Raw genomic sequence first — 27744 nt, 5'->3', positions numbered from 1 at the left:
AGGATATTCTCCTAAATAAAATATTTTCTTTCCTAACAGTAATTCCAGTGTCAACTAAGAGACAAATAGATAAATAGCATGAGTTTTTGCTCCACTAAAGCACACAGCCCCTCCTCCTTCCTGTTCCCTCACTGGAAAAGTCTTGATCTTCCTTTCTTGTCCAGTTTTCTGAACCTAACTCGAGACCTCTTCTTTTGTTTTTATTAATTCAGGTTATTTTCTCTCCTTCCTTTGTTTGAGACCAAAACCTCTTTCCTAGCTCTTTTATTTTGTACAAAGCTAGCCATTACCCACATTACTGCTAAGAATTATATAACTTTCACCTGTGAATCCTTTCCAAGGCAAGCTTTACTCAAAAGTCAAAATTTGGATATTCTCAGTGTAAAGGCTAGAGTTCCCTTCCAAGACCTAGGGGCTTAGGAATCCCAGGGGGAAAGGAACTCCTTCAGCATTTCCGCTCTCATGTTCATCCCCAGCACTGGCATCCTAGCTTAGGACCCTCACTGTCCTTTCCTCCACAATTACAACGTCATGAATGATGTCCCTGACTGGGTCCCCATCCTACTCACCACCTCCAGGTCCCCATTGACAGAGCCAGCTCTGTGCTCACAAATCTTCAACAGCTCCCAGTGGCCAATAGAATAACACTAACATGCCCCCAGCTCAAGTCCTCCACTGAAATGAGAATGGAGTGGTGGAAGGAAGTGGGAAAAATAGAAAGCTGGGCAGAGGAGGAGTCAGCACTGGTGTCTCAGCGTGGAGAGGGGAAGAGGAAGAGCTGGTATCCACGCAGGACAGTAGAAATCAGGGCACTAGCCACGAAGGTAACCCACAGGACAAGGGCGAGACATCCTGGGGGCCACCTTGGCCATCAGAGAGAGTCAGCTCAGGGACCAGACCTCTGGGCACTGTTATTGTGAAAACAGCTGGAACAGGAGAACAAGTTATGATAGAGTCAAACATGGGGCATGGAGGAAAATGAGCCAGGTCAAAGGCCAGTTTGCCAAGGGAATTGGTGCTCTCCAGACGTAGAGAATAAATGTATGCATACCAAGAGGGAAAGGCAGAGGATGGATCAGGAGATTGGAATTGACATATATACACTATGTATATTGTGTATAAAATAGACAACTGGTGAGAACCTACTGTGTAGCACAGGGAACTCTACTCAGTGCTCTACGGTGATACAAATGAGAAGAAAATCCAAAAAAGAGGGGATACATGCACACGTATAGCTGATTCACTTTGCTGAACAGCACAAACTAACAGCACTGTGAAGCAACCATACTCCAGTAAAAAATAATTTTTAAAAATCTGTGCTAATTCCATGTCTCCATTTTGTCTTGTTACACTCCCCTGAGGGGGTGGGGAGATGTGTTTGAATGGCCAGCTTTGGGATCTGATTTCCAGAATAAACGCCACTGTTTCACTCCTTCACCTGAACAAGGTACAAAGGTTTTGTTTACCTTCCATATTCCTGCTTCTTTCCTTGAGTCGTGCTCCTGTGGCCTGCGCTTTGGAACTCATGCTGCCCTGGACAGAAAGTTCTCCAAGGTCAGGCGCTCCACCTTATGGGTTAAATGGCTGTGTGTGGCCCTGTTTCAGCATATGAACTGCGTGTACAGCATCATTTAGATGTTGCTAATGAAGGGCTGGGAGAAGGAAATGGCAACCACTCCAGTGTTCTTGCCTGGAGAATCTCAGGGACAGAGGAGCCTGGTGGGCTGCCGTCTGTGGGGTCACACAGTGTCGGACACGACTGAAGCAACTTAGCAGCAGCAGCAACGAAGGGCTGGAAGCAGCCAAAGGAACTATGTGAGGGGCTGGAAAGCTGATGCTAATTGAGAAGAGTCTTCGGCCACCTGCAGTGAGAAATCATTTTTTGTGTGTTTAAAGCCAAATCTAACTCCAGGGGAAGTCTGAGGAGTGGAATATTGAAAGGCACAGATGAGATGGAGAGAAAGTCATAGCTATTTGTCCAGGAGGTGATGGGGTGAAGCTCTGGTTGTTTCAATGATAGAAGAAAGGAAAGCACTGCCTAGGGAGACTGGTAAGGAGCACAGGTGTTCTGTGAGTGGCAGCAAGCATTTGGTTCGCTTTTGGTTTGGATGCAGAAAGACTTGGGTTTGACTCCCCGCTTGTTATTTTCCAGATCATTGGCTAGTTCCATTTATGCAGTCTCAGTTTCCTCATCTGTGAAGTGGGAATCCAAGTACCCACCCCAAAGATTTGTGGGAACAATGAAATGGGGCCATTGCCCTGAAAGTATCAAATATCTGGTCCACACTCAGAAAGTGCTGGTTCCTTTCTACCCTCCCTCCTTCCTTCCTCGTTCCCTGCCCTCGTCCCATTAAACCAGCGCCTAGAAGGCAATCCCTGCGTGCATGCTGTCTTGTATCCGACTCTGCGACCCTATTGACTGTAGCCCGCCAGGCTCCTCTGTCCATGGGATTGTCCAGGCAAGAATACTGGAATGGGTTGCCATTTCCTCCTCCAGGGGATCTTCCCAACCCAGGGATCAAACCCCAGTCTCTCCCGTCTTCTGCACTGGCAGGTGGGTTCTTTACCACTAGCGCCACCTGGGAAGCCCAGAAGGCAATACATTCGTAATGAAATAAAATTACCTTGTCTTCCTACTGAAGCATGTCACCAACGAACTCTGCCAAAGTTTGGAGGCTTGCAAATAGTCATATAGGAATTATCTGGAGTGCAAAGAAGAATCACTGAGAAACCAATTTCATCCCTAGCTTCTGAGGGATTATTACAAGCAGTGGTGAGTAACAGGTATATAAAGATGACTGGCATTACAATAGCCCCATTCATCCACCAACATTTTCAAAGTCGCTCAGAAATTTCTCCAAAACTGAAACCCATCGCTGTCCCAAGAAACAAGCATTTTGCTGGTTTATCTGAAATGATGTCTCCATCATTCCCCCCAGCCCACTGCCCCCCCATCCTGGGTGAGAAACATTCCTTCTACTGGGCTGCCTCAGAGACATGGCTGGGAACAATGCTCATGTGGAGAGGGTCCGAAGAGACAGGAAATGAGGTTTTGCCTGAGATCCAGTCAGGATGTCAGAGGTAACTGTTCAAAACTTTGGCAATGGCTCATTAAAAGCAATGAAATAAGGGAATTAGCAGCAAGGTGGATGGACCTAGAGATTGTCGCACAAGGGAAATAAGTCAGATAGAGAAGGAGAAATATTGTACAACATCCCTTATATGTGGGATCTAAAAAGACATGATACAGATGAACTTATAAAACAGAAAGAGACTCAGACTTAAGAGAACGAACTTATGGTTGCCAGGGGGAGGGATAGAGGGAAGGGATAGTTAGAGAGTTGGGGATGGACATGCACACACTGCTGTATTTAAAGTGGATAACCAATAAGGACCAACTGTCTAGCACAGGGAACTCTGCTCAGTGTGATGTGGCAGCCTGGATGGAAGGGGAGTTTGGGGGAGATGGATTCATATGCATGTTTGGCTGAGTCCCTTCACTATTCACCTAAAACTATCACAACATTATTCGTCAGCTGTGCCCCAATACAAAACAAAAAGTTCAGTACACACTGCTATATTTAAAATGGATAACCAACAAAGACCTATTTTACAGCACATGGAACTCTGCTCAATGTTATGTGGCAGCCTGGGTGGGAGGGGAGTCTGGGGGAGGTGGATACACGTATATGCTGAGTCCCTTCACTGTTCACCTGAAGTGATCACAGCACCGTTAATCGGCTATACCGCGATACAAAATGTTCTTGGTGTTAAAAATGTAAAAATAAATGAAAAAAATGAAAAGTTAAAAAAGAAACTTTTGAAATGGCTGTGAGTGGTACATGCAAGAAGTCTGCAGACAGACAGGGCACCCTGTGAGGTACCACCACCCCCGACTTCCAGATGCTTCTCACCCACAGAGCGGAGGTGCGTTGTGAGCCTTAAGGGCTGTCATGGGGACCATTTGCTTCAGTTCACTTTTCTGTGGGCATCTACGCTGAGAGCAGCCAGCTGGTGACCCATGTAGGCAGAAAAACAACTTCGCTGGCAGGAAAAACACAATGTCTGCATCTGGCAAAATGCAGACTCCCACAGGGCCCTTCACGGAGCTCCTTGGTGACTCAGAGAGGAGAACGTCACCTTCTGAGTCACCAGCGTTGCCCTGGCCAGCTGGCCTTGCCTCCCCCCAGATCTCCTCCTCAGACCTGACAAGCTCTTCAGTGAGACCACCACCAAGGGCCACCAGGAGATGCTGGGTTGGTGCTGACAGACACAGAGGAGTATTTCTGACTGTCCTAGTTCAGTGGAATGGTTGGGGCCTTTGGCAGCTAACCTAGAAGGACACATTCCTTTACGCTGGCATAATCCATTTTGATTAAGAAATCCACCCAGAGCAGGCTTGAAATTGTCCTCTAGCAAACGGGGTCATTTTGGCAAAGAGGACAAGAAGAAACAGACTGGACAGAGAGCCCCTTCTGCGGTGGGGGCCCCCCGTGCCTGCGTCTTCAGGTCTGACTGCTCCACACAGAGCAGGGCGTGACCGAGCATCGAAAGCAGCCCAGCTGGTCAAAGGCTGAACTCTACCAGCGCGTGGCAATGGCACAGACCCAGGGTAAGTGCATAAGCGAGACCGCAGACAAACGGCAGCTTAGTTCAGGACAGAGTTCCTTGGTTAAATTGTTTTAACTTTCAGCTGGGCTTGTGGCTTTGAGTTCATGGAGCTCCAGGAAACACCAGGAAGAGAGAACGGGGAAAGCTACAAAGAAAACAAACTTATTTTTTCCTCAAGTGGTAATATTTATTGAGCAAAGGGATTACAGTTTAATGAGGTGGTCATAAACTACATAATAAATAAATTGATACTATATATGTATTAGTAAAAATGAAAGTGTTAGTCGCTCAGTCTTGTCTGACTCTTTGTGACTCCATGGACTATATAGCCCACCAGGCTCCTCTGTCTGTGGAATTCTCCAGGCAAGAACACTGGAGTGGGTAGCCATTCCTACTCCAGGGAATTTTCCCAACCCAGAGATCAAACCTGGGTCTCCTGCATTGTAGGCAGATTCTTTACCATCTGAGCCACCAGGGAAGCCTATGTGTGTATATATATATATATATGCATAAAACATGATGTATATATTATATCATCATAATTATTACAATATTTGTGTAACTATAATATTTATACACATGTATTATGTGATGTATACATACTAAAAATATGTATAATATTTACATTTTTCCATAATATATAAATATATCCTAACTGATGTGTGTGTGTGTACATGTATGTACAGTTAGGAACAAGTGCTCTATTTTAAATGCAGATCCTGAATAGCACTGTTTTTTTGGTTTGTTTGAGAACAAGCTTTTAACACGGGCCTGGCCTTCTTCTCCCTTAGTCTTCTCATTAGTAAAATGGGAATAATGCGTATCTAGCACACAGGGTTGTCAGGGTGAAACCTTGTCGTGGACTGCATTATTGCCCTCAGTCTTCGTTCCTCGCTCATGCTTTGCCTGGTGAGTTTGAAGCGCCCCCCTCCCGGCCCACCACCTCCTCCGCCTGACTCCCCATCCCCTGACTCTAGATTCAGCCACGTCACTTGCTTTGACAGAGTGAATGAGCTGAACACCATTGTACCAATCCCTAGCATGGGCCATGGAGGCCTTGTGTGCTTCCACCTGGTCTCTTGTCCCTCTGTCATAGGCAAGAGAAAAGCATGCCTTGGCTGGACTCCTGGTCCCAGGGGGATGAGAGACACATGGAGAAGAGCCACCTCAATGACCAGAGCCCAGAACAGAGCCATCCTGGTTAACTCACAGACCTGCAAAAGGAACCACCTAACCACCCCCAGCCCCACTCAACTTAGACCAGCCAAAGCCTAAACAATATGGACAAGAACAAATGATCGACTTTGGGTTTTGTTTGCTCTTCTTTCTCTAATTGCTTTAGGTGTAAGTTTAGGTTGTTTGTTTGAGATTTTTCTTGTTTCCCGAGGCGAGATTGTATTACTATAAACTTCCTTGGAAGCAACTTAAATGTCCATCGACACAGGAATAAAGAAGATATGGTACATATATGTGATGGAATGTTACTCAGCCATAAAACAGGATGAAATAGCGCCATTTGCAGCAACATGGATGGAGCTAGAGATTGTCACACTAAGTGAAGTAAGTCAGCCAGAGAAAGACAAATATATGATATCACTTACAATCTAATCTAAAAATGATGCAAATGAACTTGTTTACAAAGCAAAAATAGACTTACAGACATCAAAAACAAACTTATGGTTACCAAAGGGGAAAGGTGAGAGAGAGGGATAAATTAAGAGTTTGGGGTTAACATATATACACTACTATACATAAAATAGATAATCAATAAGGACTACTGTATATCACAGGGAACTCTACTCAATATTCTGTAATAACTTATATGGGAAAAGAATCTGAAAAAGAACAGAAATGTATATATGTATAATTAAATTACTTTCCTGTACACCAAAAACTACCACAACATTGTAAGTCAACTATACTCCAAAGAAAATAAAAGCTAAATTTAAAAAATAAATAGTCAATAAATTTAAAAATCCCTGCAACAGAAAAAAAAAAAACAAACATTGAGGCTTTTTTAAACTGCTAAGCTTTGAGATGGTTTGTTATACAGCATTACTGTTGCAATAGCTAACCAATACACTTATATCTACACACACACACACTCATAAAGTACCTCCCTAGAACTAACTGTATAATGGACAGACACGCAGTAAATAGTAATTTCCTTCCTTCTCCCTACTACATTTCAAACACTGCTATACACTGGGAAGACGGAGAAAAACAAACCTCAGAGAAATTTTCAGGTTGGTGGAAAAAGAACTATAAGACAATTCAAATCCTAAGTCTCTTGCAAAAAAATAACAGAAGCCATGGAAAGGGAAAGCAATAAGCAAATTCCTTCTCTTCCTCAGTTTTCCCCTAAAATATGATAAAAGCAGATGTTCTCCCAAAACAGATTTCTATTTCCTGAGACCATGTTCCATCAGATAATTTTATGAGTTTAGAAAGACTCCTTCATTACAGGAAGAGCTTTTGGGGTTGTGTCTATGCTTTGCCTTAATACTAAGTTTCTGTTGGAGACTCTTCAAGAGGCAGCCTGCTTTTGGTGGGGTCAGAGAATATTGCAAATCCAGCTAAGGCGAGCCTGGAGCAGAAAAGAACTTCAAGGGAGATAAAAGGGCTTTTCCCTTTATCAAAGTTGAAGAAAGTAGTTCAAAAATGGACCTACTTTTCTGAAGACAAAAGCATACTCTCTCCAGGCAACGAACCCTCATGTAAGGAAGCGGTTCCTGACAAGGACTTTGTCTGCCCTGGAAGGATCAAATCCACTAGGAGGTAAATACGAAGATACTGGGGATTTTTACCTCTAACCAGGTAATACTCGTCACTGAATATTCATCCAGTAATGGGACAGCCCAACAATACCTTTCCTGTCCTTCTCAGGGCAGCTTTAAGGATCTTTCCTGCACTTTACCCCTTCGAAATGGCCATTCCGTGGTGTGCTGTGAGAGTAGCCTCGGCCTGACGGAGAATTACTGGCTCTTGACTTGTCGGCTCCAAGGAAATGGCTGTGTGCTCACTGGCAGCTGAGGCAGTTGGCAGACAGAAGGGCCTTAAGGTGTGAGGTGTGGAGTCCAGCGGGAGTGATGGTGTCCAGAATACAGTCCTGCTCCCTCTCCAGTGAGGTCCAGAGAGAGACCTGGCTTCAGAAAATGGACTCAGAGATGTGTTGGCATGATCAGGCTCAGTTCAGGAAAATTCAGCGCCCTGGACAGCACTTCCCTGTCACTCTGATGAACAGAGAATTCCCTTCCAGACGAATGGCTCTGCCAGCATCATCCTTCTTATACCATGGACTACAAAACCCACTCCCCTACATAAGTTCCATGCAGACTTGCTATTTATTATCTCCCCAGTGTGATTTATCATGTTACATATCACGTCACATGAAACTGCAGCTATTTGATTGTTTTTGATTGACGGAAAATACAACTTCAAGAAGTGTTAATTTTTGGTCAGGTTTTGTTTAAGTCTTTATTGAACCTATTACAATATAGCTTCCATTTTATGTGTTCTGGTCGCGAGGCGTGTGGGATACTAGCTCCCTAGCCAGGGACTAAACTCGCACTTTATGCATTGGAAGGCAAAGCTTTAACCACTGGACTGCCAGGGAAGTTCCTTGTCAGGTTTTTAATACTCAGTGAAATTCAAGCTTTTTAATAGACTGTTCTATGCACACATGCATGCATCATCACTCAGTCACGTTGGATTCTTTGAGATTCTTTAGACTGTAGCCCGCAAGGCTCCTCTATCCATGGGATTTCCCAGGGAAGAATACTGGGTTGCCACTTCCTCCTCCAGGGGCTCTTCCCTACCGAGAGACTAAACCCTCATCTCTTGCGTTCTGCGTTACAAGGGGATTCTTTACCCACTGTGTCATCGGAGAAGCCCAATACAGTTCTCTAAGTTTTGGCAATAACCACACCCACAATCAAGATTCAGAACCCTGCCAGAACCCCCAAAAGCTCCCTCATGCAGCTTTGCAGTCAGTCCCCTCCCCACCACACCTAGCTCGGTGAAACCACTGAGGAGTTGGCCATTCCTGTTGACTTGCCTTCTACAGAATGCCATAGGGATGCAATCCTATGCCATAGGTAACCTTTCGAGTCTGGCTTCTTTCAAACATCATCATACACTTGAGATGTATCCATGTCTGGGTCTGTACCGCAGTCTGTTACTATTTCTTGCTGAGCAGAATTGCAATGTATGGATTCACTACATTTTTTTTCATTCCTTCACCAATGGATAGACAAACGGGGTTGTTTCCAGTTTGGGGTGGTTTTAAACAAAGCCACTATAAACATTTGCAAATAGGTTTTTGCATGGGTGAGTCTTTTCATTTCCTTTGGGTAAGCACCTAGCAGGGGCTCCTGAGTGGTAAAATATGTCTTTTTAACTTTATAAGAAACGACTGAACTATTTTCCAAAGTGATTGTTCGACTTTGCATTCCCAGCAGATACTTCTGAGCGAACTTCCTGGCAGTCCAGTGGTTAGGATTCAGTGCTTTTACTGCCACGGCCCAAGTTCAATCCCTGGGCAAGGAACTATCCCACAAGCCAGAAAAAGGGAAAAAAATCAAACCTCTGAGAGCTCCAGTCTAACATCATCACCAACAATGACCAGACTAGTGGGGACTGGGGATGGTCAGCCATTCCAATAGGTATGGAGTGGCAGCCAATGGTGATTTTGTAAAAGTTTGTATTGGAATATAGCTGATTTACCATGTTGTATTAGTTTCAGGTATACAGCAAAGTGAATCAGTTATGATATATACATGCATATCTGCTCAGTTGTGTCCAACGCTTTGCGACCCCATGGACTGTAGCCACCCAGGCTCCTCTGTCCATGGGGATTCTCCAGGCAAGAATACTGGAGTGGTTTGCCATTTTATACTCCAGGGGATCTTCCCAACCTAGGGATTGAACCCACATCTCCTGCGCCTCCTACATTGGCAGGTAGATTCTTTTTCAGATTCTTTTCCCATATAGATTGTTACAGAATATTGAGTAGAGTTCCCTGTGCTGTGCAGTAAAGTCCTCTTAGTTGTCTATCTTATATATAGTAGTGTATATATGTCATTCCCAATCTCCTGATTTATCACTTCCCCCCGTTTCCCCTTTGGTAACCATAAGTTTGATTTCAAGATCTGTAAGACTGTTTCTGTTTTGTAAATAAGTTCATTCGTATCATTTTATTAGATTCCACATTTAAATGATATCATATTTGTCTTTATCTGACTTACTTCACTTAATATGATAGTCTTAGATCCATCAATGTTGCTGCAAATGGCATTATTTCATTCTTCTTACGGGAAGGATATTCAGATGCCCGAAAAGCACACAAATAGATGCTCAACATCGTTAATTATTAAAGAAAGGCAAACCAAAACTACGATGAGGCATCACTACACCCCAGTCAGAATGGCCATCATCAAAAAATCTATAAACAATAAATGCTGGAGAGGGTGTGGAGAATCACCCTACGCTGCTGATGGAAATGTAAATTGGGACAACCATTATGGAGAACAGTGTGGAAATTCCCTAAAAAACTAAAAATAGAGCCACCATATGATCCAGCAATTCCACTCCTGGGCATATACCCAGAGAAAACCATAATATGAAAAGATAGATTCACCCCAGTGTTCACTGCAGCACTATCCACAACAGCCAATACAGCGAAGCCAGCTAAATGTCCATCCACAGAGGAGTGGATAAAGAAGATGCAGTTCACAGCTGATTGTGATTTTGATTTACATTTCCTTAATAACTACTAATGCTGAGCATTTTTTCATGGGCTCATTTTCTACCCATACATATTCTTTGGTTAAGTATCTGCTCAAGTCTTTCGTCCATTTTTTAAAAACGAGGTTACTTGTTTTCTTATTTTGAATTGTGAGAGTTCTTTATTCAAGTTCTTCATTCACAAAGTTAATACCAGAATACTAGTTCTTTATCAAATGTGTTTTGCAAATATTGTCTCCAAACTATCTTGTTTTTTCATTTTCTTGAAATGAGTGTCTTTTGAAGAGCGTAAGTGTTTAATCCTGATGAAGTCCAACTTATTTGTTTTCTTTTATGGTTCATGCTTTTTGTATCCTATATAAGAAATCCTTTCCTAATGCAGGGTCACAAAAGAATTTTGCCTATGTTTTCATCTGGAAGTTTTGTAGTTTTAGGCTTTACAATTATTATGATTCATCTTAGCTAATTTTTGCATAGGGTGCAAAGTATGGTTCAAAGTTCTTTTCTGGTATACTAGATATCCAATTTTTTTCCAGCAACATCTGTTGAAGAGGTCACTCTTTCTCCATCGAACTTCCTGACATCTTTGTCGAAACCAGTTGACCGTATACGTGTGGTTTGTTTCTGGATTCTGTTTGAGCCTATTGATTTATGTGTCTATCCTTTTCCCAATACCACATGGTCTTGATTACTGTGGTTTTATAGTACGTCTCAAAATCACGTGGGGGAGTCCTCTACCTTTGTCTTTTGAGTGGATTTTCTTTTTTCAAAACTGTCTTAGTATGTCAGGTCCTTTGCTTTTCGTATACATTTTTAAATTAGCTTGTCGATTTCTATAGATAAGCCTGATGGGTAACTTACCCAAGGTCACACAATTCTTATGCATTAGAGTCAGCTCAGTCTCCAGTCATGGTTATGGATCCAAGTTCACAATCTGACAGTGGGCCCCAGGCAGACGACTGAAGGAGAGCATCATTACGGCAAGTTCTAGCAGAGCTCTCCAAAGGTCAGGAATGCCGGCTCACAATACTTGGGGAAGAAAACCAACCCTGTCTACAGGCACTCAGCCCCTGTCTGGCCTTATCAAGGCAGGAAGGACAATTGGATATTTGTCTGGAACAAATCAGATGGTCATAGACCCGTTGTCTGGGGACCCAAGATGAAGCCTTGGCATCCCAGGATTCTCAGTTTTAATAATCCCTTTGCTGTTGAAAAGTCGATTCAAGCAAGTTTCTGTCTTGTTTTCCGGGTTTGCATTCTCAGTTCCCACTGGAAGGAGTCCTGTCGCTGAACTCTCTTATCTGGTGCTCAGACACCCTTCCCACTCTTTCCAGTCCTCTCTGTCTCCACCACTCTGTCCTTGGCTGGTGCTTCAAAGCAATGGATGCTCAGGACACAGCCAGGCTCCCCAGGCCTGAGTCTATCCCATGGCTGGCCCACCCACAGGGCCGTTTCTCTTATCTCTATCCCCTTCCCAAACCAAGCCCAGCGTTATTCTTCCCCACTGGAGAGCTTCTAAAAAACACCCCTTCAAGCAACCCACTATCCCCACAGTTTTTCGACCATTGTATATCTTCTTTGCCATCAAAAAAATGAAACAGTGCCATTTGCAGCAACATGGATGGACCTAGATTTGCATACCAAGAGAAGGAAGTCAGGCAGAGAAAGACAACTATCATATCATATCACTTACATGTGGAATCTAATTAAAATGATACAAATGAGCTTATTTACGAAACAGAGACAGACCCACAGATCTCAAAATCAAACTTATGGTTACCAAAGGCAGACTAGGATAGCAAGTTAATTCCCAAATTGGGATTTGAAACCAGATAAAATCATGTTTGAATCTCAGATCTGTATTTTTAGATACTTAATTTTCTGTGTTGATATTTCCTCCTTTGTAAGATGCCCCACAGAGCTGCCAGGAGAACTCAAATGAAAGAAGGCATTTGCAGAGTCTGACACAACTGCAGGTACATAGTGATGCGAAACGCTGGGCTGGATGAAGCACAAGCTGGAATCAAGATTGCAGGGAGACATATCAGCAACCTCAGATATGCAGATGACACCACACTTATGGCAGAAAGCAAAGAAGAACTAAAGAGCCTCTTGATGAAAGTGAAAGAAGAGAGTGGAAAAGCTGGCTTAAAATTCAACATTCAAAAAAATGAAAATTATGGCATCCAATCCCATCACTTCATGACAAATGGATGGGAAAACAGTAGAAACAATGACAGACTTTATTTTCTTGGGCTCCAAAATCACTGCAGATGGTGACTACAGTCACAAAATTAAAAGACACTTGCTCCTTGGAAGAAAAGCTATGACAAACCTAGACATATTAGCATATTAAAAGCCAGAGATATTATTTTGCCAACAAAGGTCCATAAAGTCGAAGTAGTCATGTATGCTTTTCCAGCAGTCATGTATAGATGTGAGAGTTGGACTATAAAGAAAGCTGAGCACCAAAGAATTGATACTTTTGAACTGTGGTGTTGGAGAAGACTCTTGAAAGTCTTTTAGACAGCAAGGAGATCAAACCAGTCAATCCTAAAGGAAATCAACCCTGAATATTCATTGGAAGGACTGATGCTGAAGCTGAAGCTCCAATACTTTGGCCACCTGATGTGAAGAACTGACTCATTGGAAAAGACCCTGATGCTGGGAAAGATTGAAGGCAGGAGGAGAAGGGGACAACAGAGGACGAGATGGTTGGATGGCATCATTGACTCAATGAACATGAGTTTGAGCAAGCTCTGGGAGATGATGAAGGACAGAGAAGCCTGGCGTGTGGCAGTCCATGGGTTTGCAAAGAGCCAGACATGACTGAGCAACTGAACAACAAGGGTTGCAAAGATTTCAACTGTAACAAAGGTTGCAACTGAAGCGACTTTCACACACATGCCTGATGATAATAAACTCTATGTTGGCCCCTTGACTCCAGATCCCCATTAGGGTCTGCCCCCTTTCCCCACCGGCCCACACCACTGAGAAGGTGGCCCTCCTACAGAACCCCCATTGTATCACCAGTTCAATGTTTTCTCCAGCCAATCATGTAGAAACAACCTTGGAAATATTTGGCTGCAGAAAATTCAAAAAATCCTCCCTCACAAAAACAGCGATCTTTCCTCCGTAGATCCCTCATGCTGACTTGATTAAGAAAAATGGGCATTTATTTTTCATGATCCAGGAAAAAATAACTCTTTCATACTTAGAGAAAGGGACTCAAGCCTGCTATCTGACTCTCTGGATAGACCCATTCACTTTTAATCATGAATGGCCAATGAGAGAGCTTATCTCCATCCCTGAAGGACCATGAGTGTTTAGATCTCATGTTCTGACTTACAGCAGAGCCAGACAGAAATTAGCCTTCCTTCCCAATGATGATTCCATTGACTTGTGAACAGAAAAGCTCGAGACTGTTTTCCAATGGAAGTGATGGCCAGTGCCTGTCTGCCCCTGCTTCTGGTCCTCCATCCACGCCTGCCCTCCTCCTCCTTGCCTCCAGTCAACATGCTGTCCACCCTGTTCACCCTCATCTTATAGATCCTGATTCATTTTCCAAATGTTGGTCAGCCGCCTCATCCCTTATAGCAGATCTCACTTGCCACATCTAAGGGGCCACCACGTGTCAACCTTAGCTGGGGACACGCTGACCTCACACACCCCACGTCTCCAGCCCAGCACAGCCTGAGCAGAGCTAGTTCCACCACTGGGAGGGTGCAGGTGGGATCCCAAACCCTGGTCCAGGGATGGCAGATACCTCGTGGGTGCAGGCTAAGTTACTTCAGTCCTGTCCAACTCTGTGCAACTGTATGGATTTCAGCCTGCCAGGCTCCTCTGTCCATGGTATTCTCCAGGCAAGAATACTGGAGTGGGTTGCCATACTTTCCTCCAGGAGATCTTCCTGATCCAGGGAGCGAACCCGAGTCTCCTATGTCTAACCTGCATTGGCAGGCAGGTTCTTTACCACTAGCACCACCAGGGAAATCCCAAAGAGAAAGGTACTTAGGTTCAGCTGAAGCACCAGCCTGCTCCACCCAGAGAAGGTCACTTGGTGAGAACCAAGGAGCCTGAACTGTTGGAGCGCATTCCCTGTGAATCATTGCTGGCTCTCTTTCACACTCTTATCAAATCTATAGCAAATTCAGTTGGCTCTACTTTAAAAGCATATCCAGAATTAGACCATTTCACCACCTCCGTTGCTGCCACCCTGATTTAACCACTCTCATGATGGGAGTAAAGAAAGTAAAAGACCTTAACTGTAGGGGAAAAAAAGTAGGATCCTCGGTGGGCAGAGGGCCCCAATGCCACTCTATCCTACACACCCTTTATGTGCCTGGGTTGCAACATAAAAATATTGCAGGCTGGCAGAAATAAAAACAAGAGAACACAGGAACTCCACTCCTGGATGTGTAGCCAAGAGAAATGAAAACATGTTCATGCACAAACTTGAACATGAGTGTTTACGGCAATGTCGTTCACAAGAGCCAAAACATAGAAACAACCCAAATGGTCACCAATTGATGCATTGATAAGCAAAGAATGGTACATCCATACAATGGAATAGTGTTCCTTAGTCACTAAGTCATCTCCGACTCTTTTGTAACCCCATGGACTGTAGCCCACCAGGCTCCTCTGTCCATGGGATTTCCCAGGCAAGAATACTGGAGTGGGTTGCAATTTCTTTTCCCAGGATATCTTCCCAACTCAGGAATCAAATCTGGGTCTCCTGCATTGCGGGCAGGTACTTTTACCACTGAGCCACCAGGGAAGCCCTACTGGAATATTATTCAACCCTAAAAAAGAAATGAGGGACGGATACATGTTGCAAGAGGGATGAAATCTAAAAACATTGTGCCATATTTGCATCAGGCACAGAAGGGCGAATATTACACGATTCCATGCATATGAAATGCCCCAGATAGGCAAATCCATGGAGGGGTACGTGGGAATGGAGAGTGACTGCTAACAGCTACAGGGTTTCTATTTGGGGTGATGAAAATGTTCTGGAATTAGGTAGGGGTAATATTTTCATTATTTTTAAATATACCAAAAACCATTGTATTGTTTTAGATGGATTTTATACCATGTGAATTCTGTCTCAATAAAAAAAAAAATTGAGAGAAAAATAGAAGGAAAAGTTGTTGCCATCTGCTCCAGACCCTCCCACATCTCCCTGCCATCCTCACCGGCCCCCTCCATGGGCCCCTGGCACTACCCTTGCCCCACAGCTGGTTGGTGGGTAGCAAGACAGCACACACACAGCAGTTGCTATGGTGACATGTGACCGGTCCAAGCCTTGTTTCTGCTCCTCATCTCCAAAGCAGGTGGGCAGCTGTGCCCAGGACAAGCACAGATGCATTGATACCACATGGTAACATTGATCTTCATTTCTGCAGGGCATTGCCAGGGCACCGGGGTTTCCAATTGAACCATGGAGCTTCTGGAAACAGTAGCCTAAAAGGTTTCTCTGCCATCTGGTCTTTTAATGACCCTTCAGCTCAAAACTCCAAGGCTTCCAGAGAAGCAGTCTGGATTAAAATGCTACTTTTTCTTGCTGGAGCAGCTGCAGAAAGTTCTGAAGACACAGGCAATCTTTAGATTACTTCATTTCAGGAATAAGAATTCTTTGCCCCTGAGTAAGAACAACTCTTTATTTTTGTATCTGTGGTTTGCAGCTTGTTTAATTCTTTTTTTAGTTTTTTAAGGGAATTCCATATTGTTCTGGGGCTTCCCAGGTGGCACAGCGGTAAAGAATCTGCCTGCCAATGCAGGAGACACAGGAGATGCGAGTTCAATTCTTGGGTTGAGAAGATCCCCTGGAGGAGGAAATGGCAACCCACACCAGTATTCTTGCCTGGGAAATTCCACAGACAGAGGAGCCTGGGGAGCTACAGTCCATGAGGTCCCAGAATCCAAAATGACCGAGCACACACACACACACACACACACACACACCCCACTACTCTCCCTAACAACACCTGCTTTTCAATTCACTACATGGGGCAGGGGTCCAGACAAGGTGAGTGAGGCACAAAGGGAGCAGGTTTGTTTAGGATCAGCATCTCACAAAGAGTAGATCTTGCTCTCAGAGAGTATTGGAGTCAAAAGAATCCACACATTCTCAAGTCCAAACCCTTCACTTTGCAAAGGAGAGAACTCAGGTTCAGGGGGTTAAGTGTCTGGTCTGCAGTCGCACAGCAGGACCCGAAATTCGGGTCTTCTACCCCAGCCAGGGGCCCCAGCTCAGCATCTCCAGGAATCAGCACACGCCAGTTACGGTGATGCAACAGGAAGGACACCTGATCAAATTCTCGTCAAAATATTGACCTTGAATCTAAACATACAGGAATAACAAAACAGATCCAGGCTGACGGACAGTCTACAAGCCCAACGAACGGGACTGTCAAAAGAATCTCAAAATCCTGGAAGAAAGTTCTCCCCCAAAAAGAGGAAAGACAGTTCTAGAAAACAACAAAAAAAAGGCAACTAAAGAGACATGATCACTAAATGCAGTGCATGGTTCTTGAGTGGACTCCAGACCAGGACTGAAAATGCCTGCAAAGAACAGAAAGAGAAAAGCAACTATGGTGTATTAACACACACACGTGGAATGTAGAAACAGATGAGCCTGTCTCCAGGGCAGGAACAGAGACACAGACGCACCGAACAGACTGGACACTGGGGGCAGGGGAAGCGAGGGGAGGGCGGATGAACTGGGAGAGTAGCTCAGACAGACGGATACCACCGTGTGTCACATCTACAGCTGGTGGGAAGCTGCTGTAGAACCCAGGCAGCCCAGCTCAGGGCTCTGTGATGACCTAGAGGGGCGGGAGGGGGCGGGAGAGGTATATGTACACAAATGACTGGTTCACACTGCTGTACAGCAGAAACTAACACAACATTGTAAAGCAACTCTACTCCAATAAAAAGAAGACCATACCTGGGATCACAGGGGCTATTTAAGTAGGGACCATATATTACATGGTGGTCGTTGAGTCACTAAGTCGTGTCTGACTTTCCACTCCATGGATTGTAACCCGCCTGCCTCCTATGATTCTCCAGGCAAGAATACTGGAGCGGGTTGCTATTTCTTTCTCCAGGGGATCTTCCCAACCCAGGAATCAAACCAGAGTCTCCTGCATTGCAGGCAGAGTCTTTACCAACTGAGCTACAAATATTCAAGTATGGATAAATTTTTTGAGGGTCACATTGATGTCGTGCTCGTGTGGGGAAATGTCTTCATTTTAGGAGACGCACGTTGAATCGCTGGGAGGTGAAACAGCAGAATGTCTGCAAGTTACTTTAAAATGCTTCAACCAAAATGGGAGAGAGAGAAAGGAGATAAATGTAGTTAAATGTTAATAATCGACCGACTGGAGTGAAGAGTAAGTAGGTGTTCATCTTCCTGCTTGTCTATAGGTTAGAATTTTTTAGAATACAAAACTAGGAGGTTGTAATTATGCTGCAATAAAAAATAACTGGGAGGATGGGAAATATGTAAACAAATAAGTCCTTTGACTACACAAAAGAGATTGGAGGAGCTCCTTTCCCTGATCACTTTATGACCAGGGTGCTCACATTGATTCAAGCTCAGACAGTTCTGGAAGGATGGAGGCAGGGCTGGCATGAAGGATCTTTCATGGTCTTCTCCAGATTGCAGATATATATATTTCTTTAATTTGGAAATCCCCAGAGAAGCAGGGACAACGTGTGTGATGCTTTAGTGGCTGCTGCCATCTCGTGGATCTCAGCGTCTTGGAGAGGCTGAAAGCCAGAACTTCAGGGTCACCTTATGCTAATGAGCTGCCCTCCTCCTCCCGGTGGTCTGGTGGCCGATGAGCTGGAAACTAAAGGTTTAAGCACTTCTGTTGACTTCCTTCCGGACTGAGCATCAGTGAGACACAGCCTCCATCCTTGAACCCACTCCCCAGATGCCCAGTGTCTTTTGCCTTTAAAATGACCAAGACTAACAGAATTGTCATTGACTTTACTGTATAAAACCAGAGCCAGGGAGCCAGTTAGTGGGATTTCACTGCCATTTGCACAAAAGATTGACTTGCTGGCATTGTTTTCTAGTTTGCAAAGACTACTCAGAATGATACCAGGCACTGTTGCTATCCTGATGCTGGAAAAGGTTGAAGGCAGGAGGAGAAGGGGATGACAGAGAATAAGATGGTTGGATGGCATCACTGACTCAATGGACATGAGTTTGAGCATTCTCCAAGATATAGCGAAGGACAGGGAAGCCCGATGTGCTGCACCCCATAGAGTCACAAAGAGTCAGACACGACTGAGCGACTGAGTGACAACAACTGTTGATACCACCTCTTCAAACCTCTTAACTAGTTCACAGACAAAACTCAGAAAGCAAGGCAGAGAAGGCTTCCTTGACTGAGAGATGACTACAAAAGGGAGAAGGGGTGGGCTGCCTTGGGGGGAAAAAGGAGTGTTAGGAGAAGCTGGAAATAAAAGTAGACTCTGGATTTTATTTGCAAGGCAGGATGGATATGGTGCGAGCTCTGAGGACTTTGGGGTTGGGCTGACTTGGGTGTGTATTTCAGTTTTGTGAGGCCACTTCCTGTTTGGGGCAGCTTGGAGATAGCACCTTCCTGAGGGTTAATTATCTACATGAGAATGATAACACACGGTTATTTAAAGGACTGAGGATGTTTTAGGCAGTGCTTCTCAAACTGAAGATCTGGGGGCTTAAAACAGGCACCCTGGGGCCCACCTCCATAGTTTCGGATTCACCAGGTCCCACGTGGCCCGAAAATGAGCATTTCTTTTTTCTTTCTTTTTTTTGGTGGGGGACATTAAACAACAGAAACTTACTTTCTCATTTCTGGAAGCTAGAAGTCCAAGATTAAGGTTTAAGAAGGAGTGGTTTCTTTTTTTTTTTAATTTATTTTATTCAAATATAGCTTCCCAGGTGATACTATAGTAAAGAATATCCTTGCCAATGCAGGAGACACAAGAGGTGGGTTTGATCCCTGGGTTGGGAAGATCCTCTGGAGGAGGAAATGGCAACTCAGTCCAGTATTCTTGCCTGGGAAATCCCATGGACAGAGGAGCCTGGGGGGCCACAGGCCACGGGGTCTCAATGAGTCAGACACGCATGTGCATCTTATAGTTGATTTACAATGTTGTATTAATTTCTTCTATACAGCAAAGTGAATCACTTAGACAGAAGCCCACCAGGCTCCCCTGTCCCTGGGATTCTTCAGGCAAGAACACTGGAGTGGGTTGCCATTTCCTTCTCCAGTGTATGAAAGTGAAAAGTGAAAGTGAGGTCACTCAGTTGTGTCCGACTCTAGCGACCCCATGGACTGCAGCCCACCAGGCTCCTCTGTCCATGGAATTTTCTAGGCAAAAGTACTGGAGGGGGGTGCCATTGCTTTCTCCATAGCAATACAGCAAAGTGAATCACTTATACATATATATATACATTCTTTTTCATAATCTTTCCCATTATGGTTTATCATAGAATGTTGAATATAGCTCCCTGTGCTATACAGTAGGATCTTGTTTTTGATCCATTCTATCAATGGTACTTTGCATCTGCTAATCCCAAATTCCAGTCCATCCCTCTCCCATCCCCCACCCTTCAGTCACCACAAGTCTGTGCTCTGTGTCCATGAGTCTGTTTCGTAGATAAGTTCATTTGGATCATATTTTAGATTCCGTATATAAGGAATATCATGTGATGTTTGTCTTCCTCTTTCTGACTTACTTCACTTAGTATGATCATCTCTAGGTCCATGGATTGCCAAAAATGGCATTATTTCATCATTTTTTATGACTGAGCAGTCCGAATGTGCGTTTCTATCTATGTCCCAGGTGATGCTGATGTTGTTGATCTTGGTAGCATAGTTTGGGAACCAATATTTAAAGGATTAATCATCACAAAAATCAGGCAAGCACCTAGTAGGTAGCTAACAGGCAATAGAATGTCTGCCTGACACCTCGCCCCACTCCACACTACATAGCCTTGTTCCAGTGGTGACGCATGCATTTCTGAGACCGAGGGTGTCTCCAAGAGCATGCAGCAAAGTTCTTCCTAAATGTACTTCACAGCATCTGTGAATGGATTTGTTGAGGTTTCGTCATTAAGTCGTGACCACCAGGTTCCTCTGTCCATGGAATTTTCCAGTCAAGAATACTGGCGTGGGTTGACATTCCCTTCTCCAGGGTATCTCTCAACCCAGGGATCGAACCCATGCCTCCTGCATTGGCAGGAAGATTCTTTACCAGTGAACCACCAGGGAAGCCCATTTGTTTTACTGACCTGCCCTAAAGGGTCGTCCCACCAGCTCTCAGGACCCAGGCTCACTGCCTCTCTGGTCACAACCATCAAAAGAATCACCACCAAAATACCTAATAGAGGAGACTATTTCAAGAGCAGTGTGTGTGGAAAAGACCTAAAGGTTCAGTTCTTCCACAAACCTAACCAATAATAGGTGAAGCTGCCCAAAAAACTATTTAAAGCAAGCCTCATCTTCAGCCACCTTGGTGGAATTCTAGCCTTCAGCTCAAAGGGAGATACAGATCCCAACAGGTTTACACAGATTAGGCTGGAAAACTCACATCTTGAATAAAAAATTCAGTTCTATGAAAGACTAAAAACAGACAATAATCAAACACAGCCTCCAAGTGCAGGTGATGAGTAAATTCTATGTGTTCATTAAAGGTTTAAAACAGAAGATCTCAACCCTCATTGCACATTAGATTTAACAGAGGAGCTTTTAAAAATATTAGTGCCAGAGCCCCCCCACCCCAGAGACGCTGGTTTAATTAGTCTGGGGTGGGGCGCCAGGTAAGGTATTCTTTTAAAAGCTCCCACAGTGATCGTAGTGTGCAGTCAGGAATAGAAGCCACTGTTTTAATATTAGGCAGACACTGCAGAAAATGTGCACATTAGCTAAATAATGCAAATATCACCTAAGCCAGGAGTTTCCAACCCGACATGATTGTGAGAAACACCTGAGGTTGTTTTTTTGAACTTCAGATCCCTGGTCTCACTCTTAGTCTACTGAATCAGTCTTCTACAACAAGGCCAGAACTCAGCATTTTTTCAAAGCTCCCTGCTTCTTTGCAATAGTCAGCCCGTGAACTGTAATAACATTTTTTTCCTGCTAGGGGTGCATGTCAGCCTCCTCTGGGGCTCAACCCAAGTGAACTAAGTCAGCATGGGGGCTGAGAAATCAGTATTCTAGAAATTCCTCTTCTCTATGATTTAGCTGTGCCCCCGTTAATATCATTAACCAGAGTTAGGACAGTTAAAATAATAAACATATTCTGGGGGCTACTGTGTCTGTTAGCTACTGCTGCATAACAAAAGATCCCAAAAGTTGCTGTCTGAAAACCAGTATCTGTTCTCTCACAGTTTCTGTAGGTCAGGAATGCAAGTGTGACTTAGCTGGGCCCTCTGGGTGTGGGTCTCTCCCATGCTGCATTGAAGGTACCACCGGGGTTGCACTCATCGGTAAGTCAGCCGGCAGGTGGATCTGCTTCCAAACTCACATGATTGGTGGCAGGATTCTGTTCCTCTCAAGCTCTTGGATGGAGGGCCTCCGTTCCTCACTGGCTGTTGCCTGGAGACCTTCTCCTGATCCTTGCCGCATGGAGCTGGTAAACAGAGCGAGCAACAGGAGGGCCAGAGAGAGAGCTAACAATAGGAAAGTCGTGGCTGTTGTGATCTAATCACAGAGGGGGTACTCCATCACCTTTGCAGTGCTGTTTATTAGATCAAGTCACTGTGCAACACGAGATGCCACTGCACACCTATTAGAATGTCCAAACTCCAGAACACGGGCAGCATGAAATGCTGGTGACACTGTGGAGCAGCAGGAATGTCCCCTCGCTGCCGGTGAGAACACAAAACGGTACAGCCACTTTGGAAGACAGCTTTCGTCTTCTTGTAAAACTAAACATCCTCTTACCATATGATCCAGCAATCACTCTCCTTGGCATTCTTCCCAAGAAGTTGAAAGCATATGTTCACACAAAAACCTGCACACAGATGTTTATAGCAGCTTTATTCATAATTGTCAAAACTTGGAAGCAACCAAGACATCCTTCAGTAGGTGAATGGATTAAAAAAAAAAAAAAAACCGTGATACACGTAGAGAATGAAATAGTATTCAATACCGAAAAGAAATGAGCCATCAGGATATGAACAGACGAGGAGGAAACCTTAAGTTCATATTACTAAGTGAAAGAAGTCTATCTGAAAAGGCTACGTACTGTATTATTCTAACTATAAGACACTCCGGAAAAAAGCAAAATTGTGGAGACTGTAAAAAGGTCCTTTCAGTGGTTGTGAGGGGTTAGAAGGAAGGGAGAGATGAATAGGTGTTGCACAGACGATTTTTAGGGCGGTGTAAATGCTGTGTGTGCAGGATTTCCCTGGTGGTCCAGTGGTTAAGACTCTGTGCTCCCAATGCCAGGGGCCTGGGTTCGACCCCTGGTCAGGGAACTAAGATCCTGCTTGCTGCAACTAAGATCCAGCACAACCGAAAAAAAGAAATCCCCTGTCTGCTACTATAATGATGGTTACGTATCATTAAGTAGTTGTCCAAACCCACAGAACATACAACACTAAGAGTGAACTCATGCAAACTATGGACTTTGGGTGACAATACGTCAGCGCAAGTACATAAATTGTGACAAAGACACCACTCTGGTGGGGGACGTTGCATGTGGTGAGGGTGTCTATGGACATTTCTGCACCTCCCTCTCAGCTTTTCTGAGACCTTAAAGCTACTCTTAGGGACTTCCCCGGTGGTCCAGCGGCTGACTCCACTCCCCCAGTGTAGGGGGCCTGAGTTCCATCCCCAATCAGGGAACGAGAACCCACACGCCACAGCTAAATCCTGGGGCAGCCAAACAAATGAAAATTTAAAAACGACTCTTAACTGCTGCTAAGTCACTTCAGTCGTGTCCGACTCTGTGCGACCCCAGAGACGGCAGCCCACCAGGCTCCCCCGTCCCTGGGATTCTCCAGGCAAGAACACTGGAGTGGGTTGCCATTGCCTTTTCCAATGCATGAAAGTGAAAAGTGAAAGTGAAGTCGCTCAGTCGTGCCTCACTCTTAGCGACCCTATGGACTGCAGCCTTCCAGGCTCCTCCATCCATGGGATTTTCCAGGCAAGAGTACTGGAGTGGGGTGCCATTGCCTTCTCCGAAACGACTCTTAAATATTTATTTAAAAAGGATCTTCCCAGGTGGTGCTAGTGGTAAAGAACCCGCCTGCCAGTGCAGAACATGTAAGAGACTCGAATTTGACCCCCGGGTCAGGAAGATCCCCTGGAGGAGGGCATGGCAACCCACTCCAGTATTCTTGCCTGGATAATCCCATGGACAGAGGAGCCTGGTGGGCTACAGTCCATGTGGTCTCAAAGAGTCAGACACGACTGAAGCGACTGAGCACACACATTTTTTAAAAGTCTTTAAAAATGTTTTAAAGCAAGTCAGTAGGCCAGGCCACCTTCAGAGGATGGAGGTCAGTGGGACCACCGTGGGAATCGACGTGACACAGCTACCGTGTACCGAGCGCTCACCAGACCCCTTCCAGGACTCTGCACACCTACCTCGTGGAACCCCTAGAACACGGTGAAAAGGGGAAGCTAAAGCCAAGCGGGGCAGGAAGTGTCCCTGAAGCCACGCGGCTGGCAGGCACAGAGCTGGGATGCCAGGCCCCCGCCCATGCCGTGTGCCCCCCGCCCCTGACTCCTCATCAGGGGCAGCTCCATACAGATCCTGCTTCACCCACGCGTGCGCAGCCACGGGGAGGAATGCGGGGGACAACTGACGGTGCGTGTCGCAGGGGGCCGTGATCCAGTGGTCCAGATGGGGCAGGGACATGGCTCCCTTAGCCGGGCCACAGTCTGGAGGTGGCCGCTCACAGCCAGGCCCAACTCTTCGCCTCCCAAAGGGGACTGTGAACACTGCCTCCCAACCTGCCCCCTCCCACCTCCGCCCAGCAGAGGCCGGAAGCACCATCCCAATTAGCATCAAGAATATTCATGGGCTGCTTCTGCCACCCGACTGTTTCTTAGGAGCCTTGAATAAGCTGGATTAATAAACTATCTTTCATTTGCCATCCATCCTTTGGCATGAATTTTGCATTAGGCTGAATTCAGCTTGGTTCCAGCTGACACCATTCTCTCTAAGACAATGTGCTCCACTCCAGGACATGGGTGTGTTTACAGGAGGATGCTACCAGGGGTGGTACAGGGGTTCCCAGGGCCTCTTCAGAGCATTTTTATGAACACGTGGGCCCTCCGTGCTTAGCAATTAAGACTGATGCAGACCCTCTGGGATTTATGTTGTTAATAAAGTGGGCGCCTTTCTCTTCGCATTAGAGGAAATGACTAGGGTTTCTGCTGAGTGTCTGGCTTGGGTCGGCACTGGGGAAGACTGCCCCCCCGCCGGAGGAGAATGAAGGGTCAGAAGTGGCCTTGTGAGAGGGGAGAGGCCACAGACACAGTGTCCTCAGGCTGTGGGCCCTGCTGGGCTTCAGTGACCTCCACGTGGGCCTAAAGTCAGATCAGTGGGCTCCAGGAGGCCCTTGGGGTTGTAATGCATGAATCTGACCCCTGAGCTCAGAGCAGAGAGCTGCCTACCTGGGGGTCCCTGTATCTATCACTGAGGGCCTGGGAAGGGGGACCCCTCAACCACCGACACGCATACCATGACTGATGACCATTCACTCAACAGGCCGCGCTGACCACACAGGTTTCATGGGGAGGACGGCAGCCCCCTTGGGCTCCGGCGCAGCCCTGGGGTGGGCTGGGACGCTGCAGCACCAACGCGCTCCAGCTGATGCTGCTGATCCACGGACCACACTTTGAGTAACCGAGGCCAGTTCAGAAGTTACCAGATGACGCAGTGACTGGCCACTCTTGTGGGTGATGGGAACACAGGCATGGCACTGCCAGGGTGCCCAAGGCGCTGCCCCACAGTGCCCTCCTGCCCTGAAAACAGCATTTGTTTCTCTTCTTAATATTTATTTATTCATTTATTTGGCTGTGCCAGGTCTTAGTTGCTGCATGTGAACTCTTAATTGTTACATGTGGGATCTAGTTCCCTGACCAGGGATCAAACCCCAGCCCCCTGCTCTGGGAGCACTCTCGGCCACTGGACCACCAGGGAAGTCCCCGACAGCATCCATTTCCGAGCAGGAGTGAGAGTGAGAAGAAGACAGAAGGTGTCTAGAGAACAATCCCCTTTCCATCCTGACTTCCACCATCAGTTCAGTGACTCCAGGCAGGTCTCCCCAGCAAATGTCCCAGCTGCCACAACAGGCTGGGTACCAACTAATGGGAAAAAATATATATGAGAGGGTTTAGAAAAGCATAAAACTGAGACATAATACAAGGTCAAAGAACCACAACCTAGCTCAGACGTTTAGGGTAATGAGCAGGTCGTCACGCCCATCAGTGACCCCGAGAAGCCCCCTACACTTGCCAAGGAGCCATGCTGTATACACAGCTCGTGATGTCATCAAAGTGGTCATCCCAGAGACAAGAGGCTTTCAAAAGGGATGCCTGATTGCCTCCTAAGCCTTCAACTCCTAACTGCTGTGTTTATTCTTTTAATCCTTCAGCCCCTGAAGAGGTTATGGGGAAAACATGTCATTTTCATGGGTCCTTCCCCAGAGGCTCAGATGGTAAAGAAACCACCGCAATGCAAGAGAGGCAGAGACAGAGGGGCAAAGTTTGATCCCTGGGTCGGGAAGATACCCTGGAGAAGGAAGTGGCAACCCACTCCAGTATTTTTGCCTGGAGAATCCCATGGACAGAGGAGCCTGGTGAGCTACAGTTCATGGGGTCACAAAAAGTCAAACGTGCCTTAGCAACTAAACCACAAACAGCATGTCCTTTGTGGGTAGTGAGGCAAATATGTATGCGTACTGTCCGCATTTGATGGATAAGGAAACAGAGGGTGAGGAACACAGTTGAGGAGTGAGACCGGACGGAGGGCCATGGATCTAGGAATATCTGGGTGTACCCAGAGATGGGGCTTCACCAGTGGCTCTGTGGTAAAGAATCTGCCTGTAAGGCAGGAGACATGGGTTCAATCCCTGGGTTGGGAAGATCCCCTGGAGGAGGTTGTGGCAACCCACTCCAGTATTCTTGTCTGGAGAATCCCATGGACAGAGGAGCCTGGTCGGCTGCAGTCCATAGAGTTGTAAAGAGTCGGACTCTTCCCTCTGGAAACATAAAACTGAATGTAGACATAAGTTACACTAAAAGATTGCAAGAAATGCCAGAATATGCCAAATGCCAAGTGAGATTTCTGGTTGCTCAGCCCCCAGGAGTCCCATGAAAGAGACGTTCCGGGGCTCAGAGGCAAGAAAGCGTTTCTGACCTGTGGCTGTGGTCGAGGGGGAGAAGCAGCAGGTGTAGGTGGTGACGATAGCTGCGGGCCATGGCTCTGAACTGCAGCACACAGCACTGCTCAACCAGTGGGGCTGGGCCGTGGGGCACCAGGTGGCAGCAGGAGTCGGGCCACACTGTCCCCTAGCGGTCACCTGAGGACTGGCACTGAATACTGCAGATGCCCGGGCAGCCACTCCCTTGATGTGCCTGGAGCTTGGAGGCATCCTACAGGGAAAGATTTGAGCCTGTCTCCCATATAGGGTTCAGACCTCTGCAGAGCTTCTTTTGGGCTGCGGGTCCCCCTAGGTGAGGCTGACCTCTCGACTCAAGGCAGAAGGGAATTCAGGTGCCCGAGATGTCCAGCTGAGAGCAGGGCGGGGACTCTGGAGTGGGCAGGCCAGGTGCAGAGAGGCTGGCCAGATGATCACAGTCCCCACCTGTCTGCCAGTCTGGGGAAAAGAAGACTGGGTTTTGAGGAAAGGACTCAGCTGCTAGACACACACACACCCCTCCACACACCTGCACACAGACATCCTGATGGGAACTCCGGTGCAATCGGTTAGTACATTCAGCTGTTAAACAAAATGTTGGTGATTCAAGCCCACCCAGGGACGGTGGGATGTGATTTTGGCTTCCCTGGTGGCTCAATTGGTAAAGAATCTGCCTACAATGCCAGAGATCCAGATTCGATCCCTGGGTCAGGAAGATCCCCTGGAGAAGGAAATGGCATCCTGTTCCAGTATTCTTGCCTGGAGAAGCCCATGGACAGAGGAGCCTGGTGGACTCCATCCATGGGGTCGCAAAGAGTCAGACACGACTGAGCGACTAACACTATGGTAAATTAACACCAAGAGACATAAGCTCTTTCTCCATCTTCCAGTGAGCCCACTTCAGCAGGAGGGAGGGCTAGACAGAGCCCAGGGTGGGACCCGAGGTCTGCAGGCAAGGGGCAGATGATCAACTTCTGGGGACTCTGTTTAAGCCCAGGACACACCTG

General features: G+C 46.0%; 1 long non-coding RNA gene across 2 annotated transcripts; it reads left to right on the top strand.

Moving 5' to 3' along the window:
• Window positions 1–4191: 4191 nt before the first annotated feature.
• On the top strand, window positions 4192–13297 carry LOC139178171 (uncharacterized). Of its 2 annotated transcripts, none has more exons than XR_011562558.1 (3): window positions 4192–4612; window positions 5708–6171; window positions 12265–13297. It is a non-coding gene; the product is annotated as an uncharacterized lncRNA (long non-coding RNA). The 2 variants fall into 2 exon arrangements; XR_011562559.1 differs by lacking the exon at window positions 4192–4612 and adding an exon at window positions 5224–5520.
• Window positions 13298–27744: the final 14447 nt, after the last annotated feature.

The sequence above is a fragment of the Bos indicus genome, chromosome 21 (genome assembly GCF_029378745.1).
Source record: "Bos indicus isolate NIAB-ARS_2022 breed Sahiwal x Tharparkar chromosome 21, NIAB-ARS_B.indTharparkar_mat_pri_1.0, whole genome shotgun sequence".
Taxonomy (NCBI): domain Eukaryota; kingdom Metazoa; phylum Chordata; class Mammalia; order Artiodactyla; family Bovidae; genus Bos; species Bos indicus.
The sequence above is the reverse complement of the archived record's forward strand: the minus strand, read 5'-3'. Positions and strand labels throughout refer to the sequence as shown.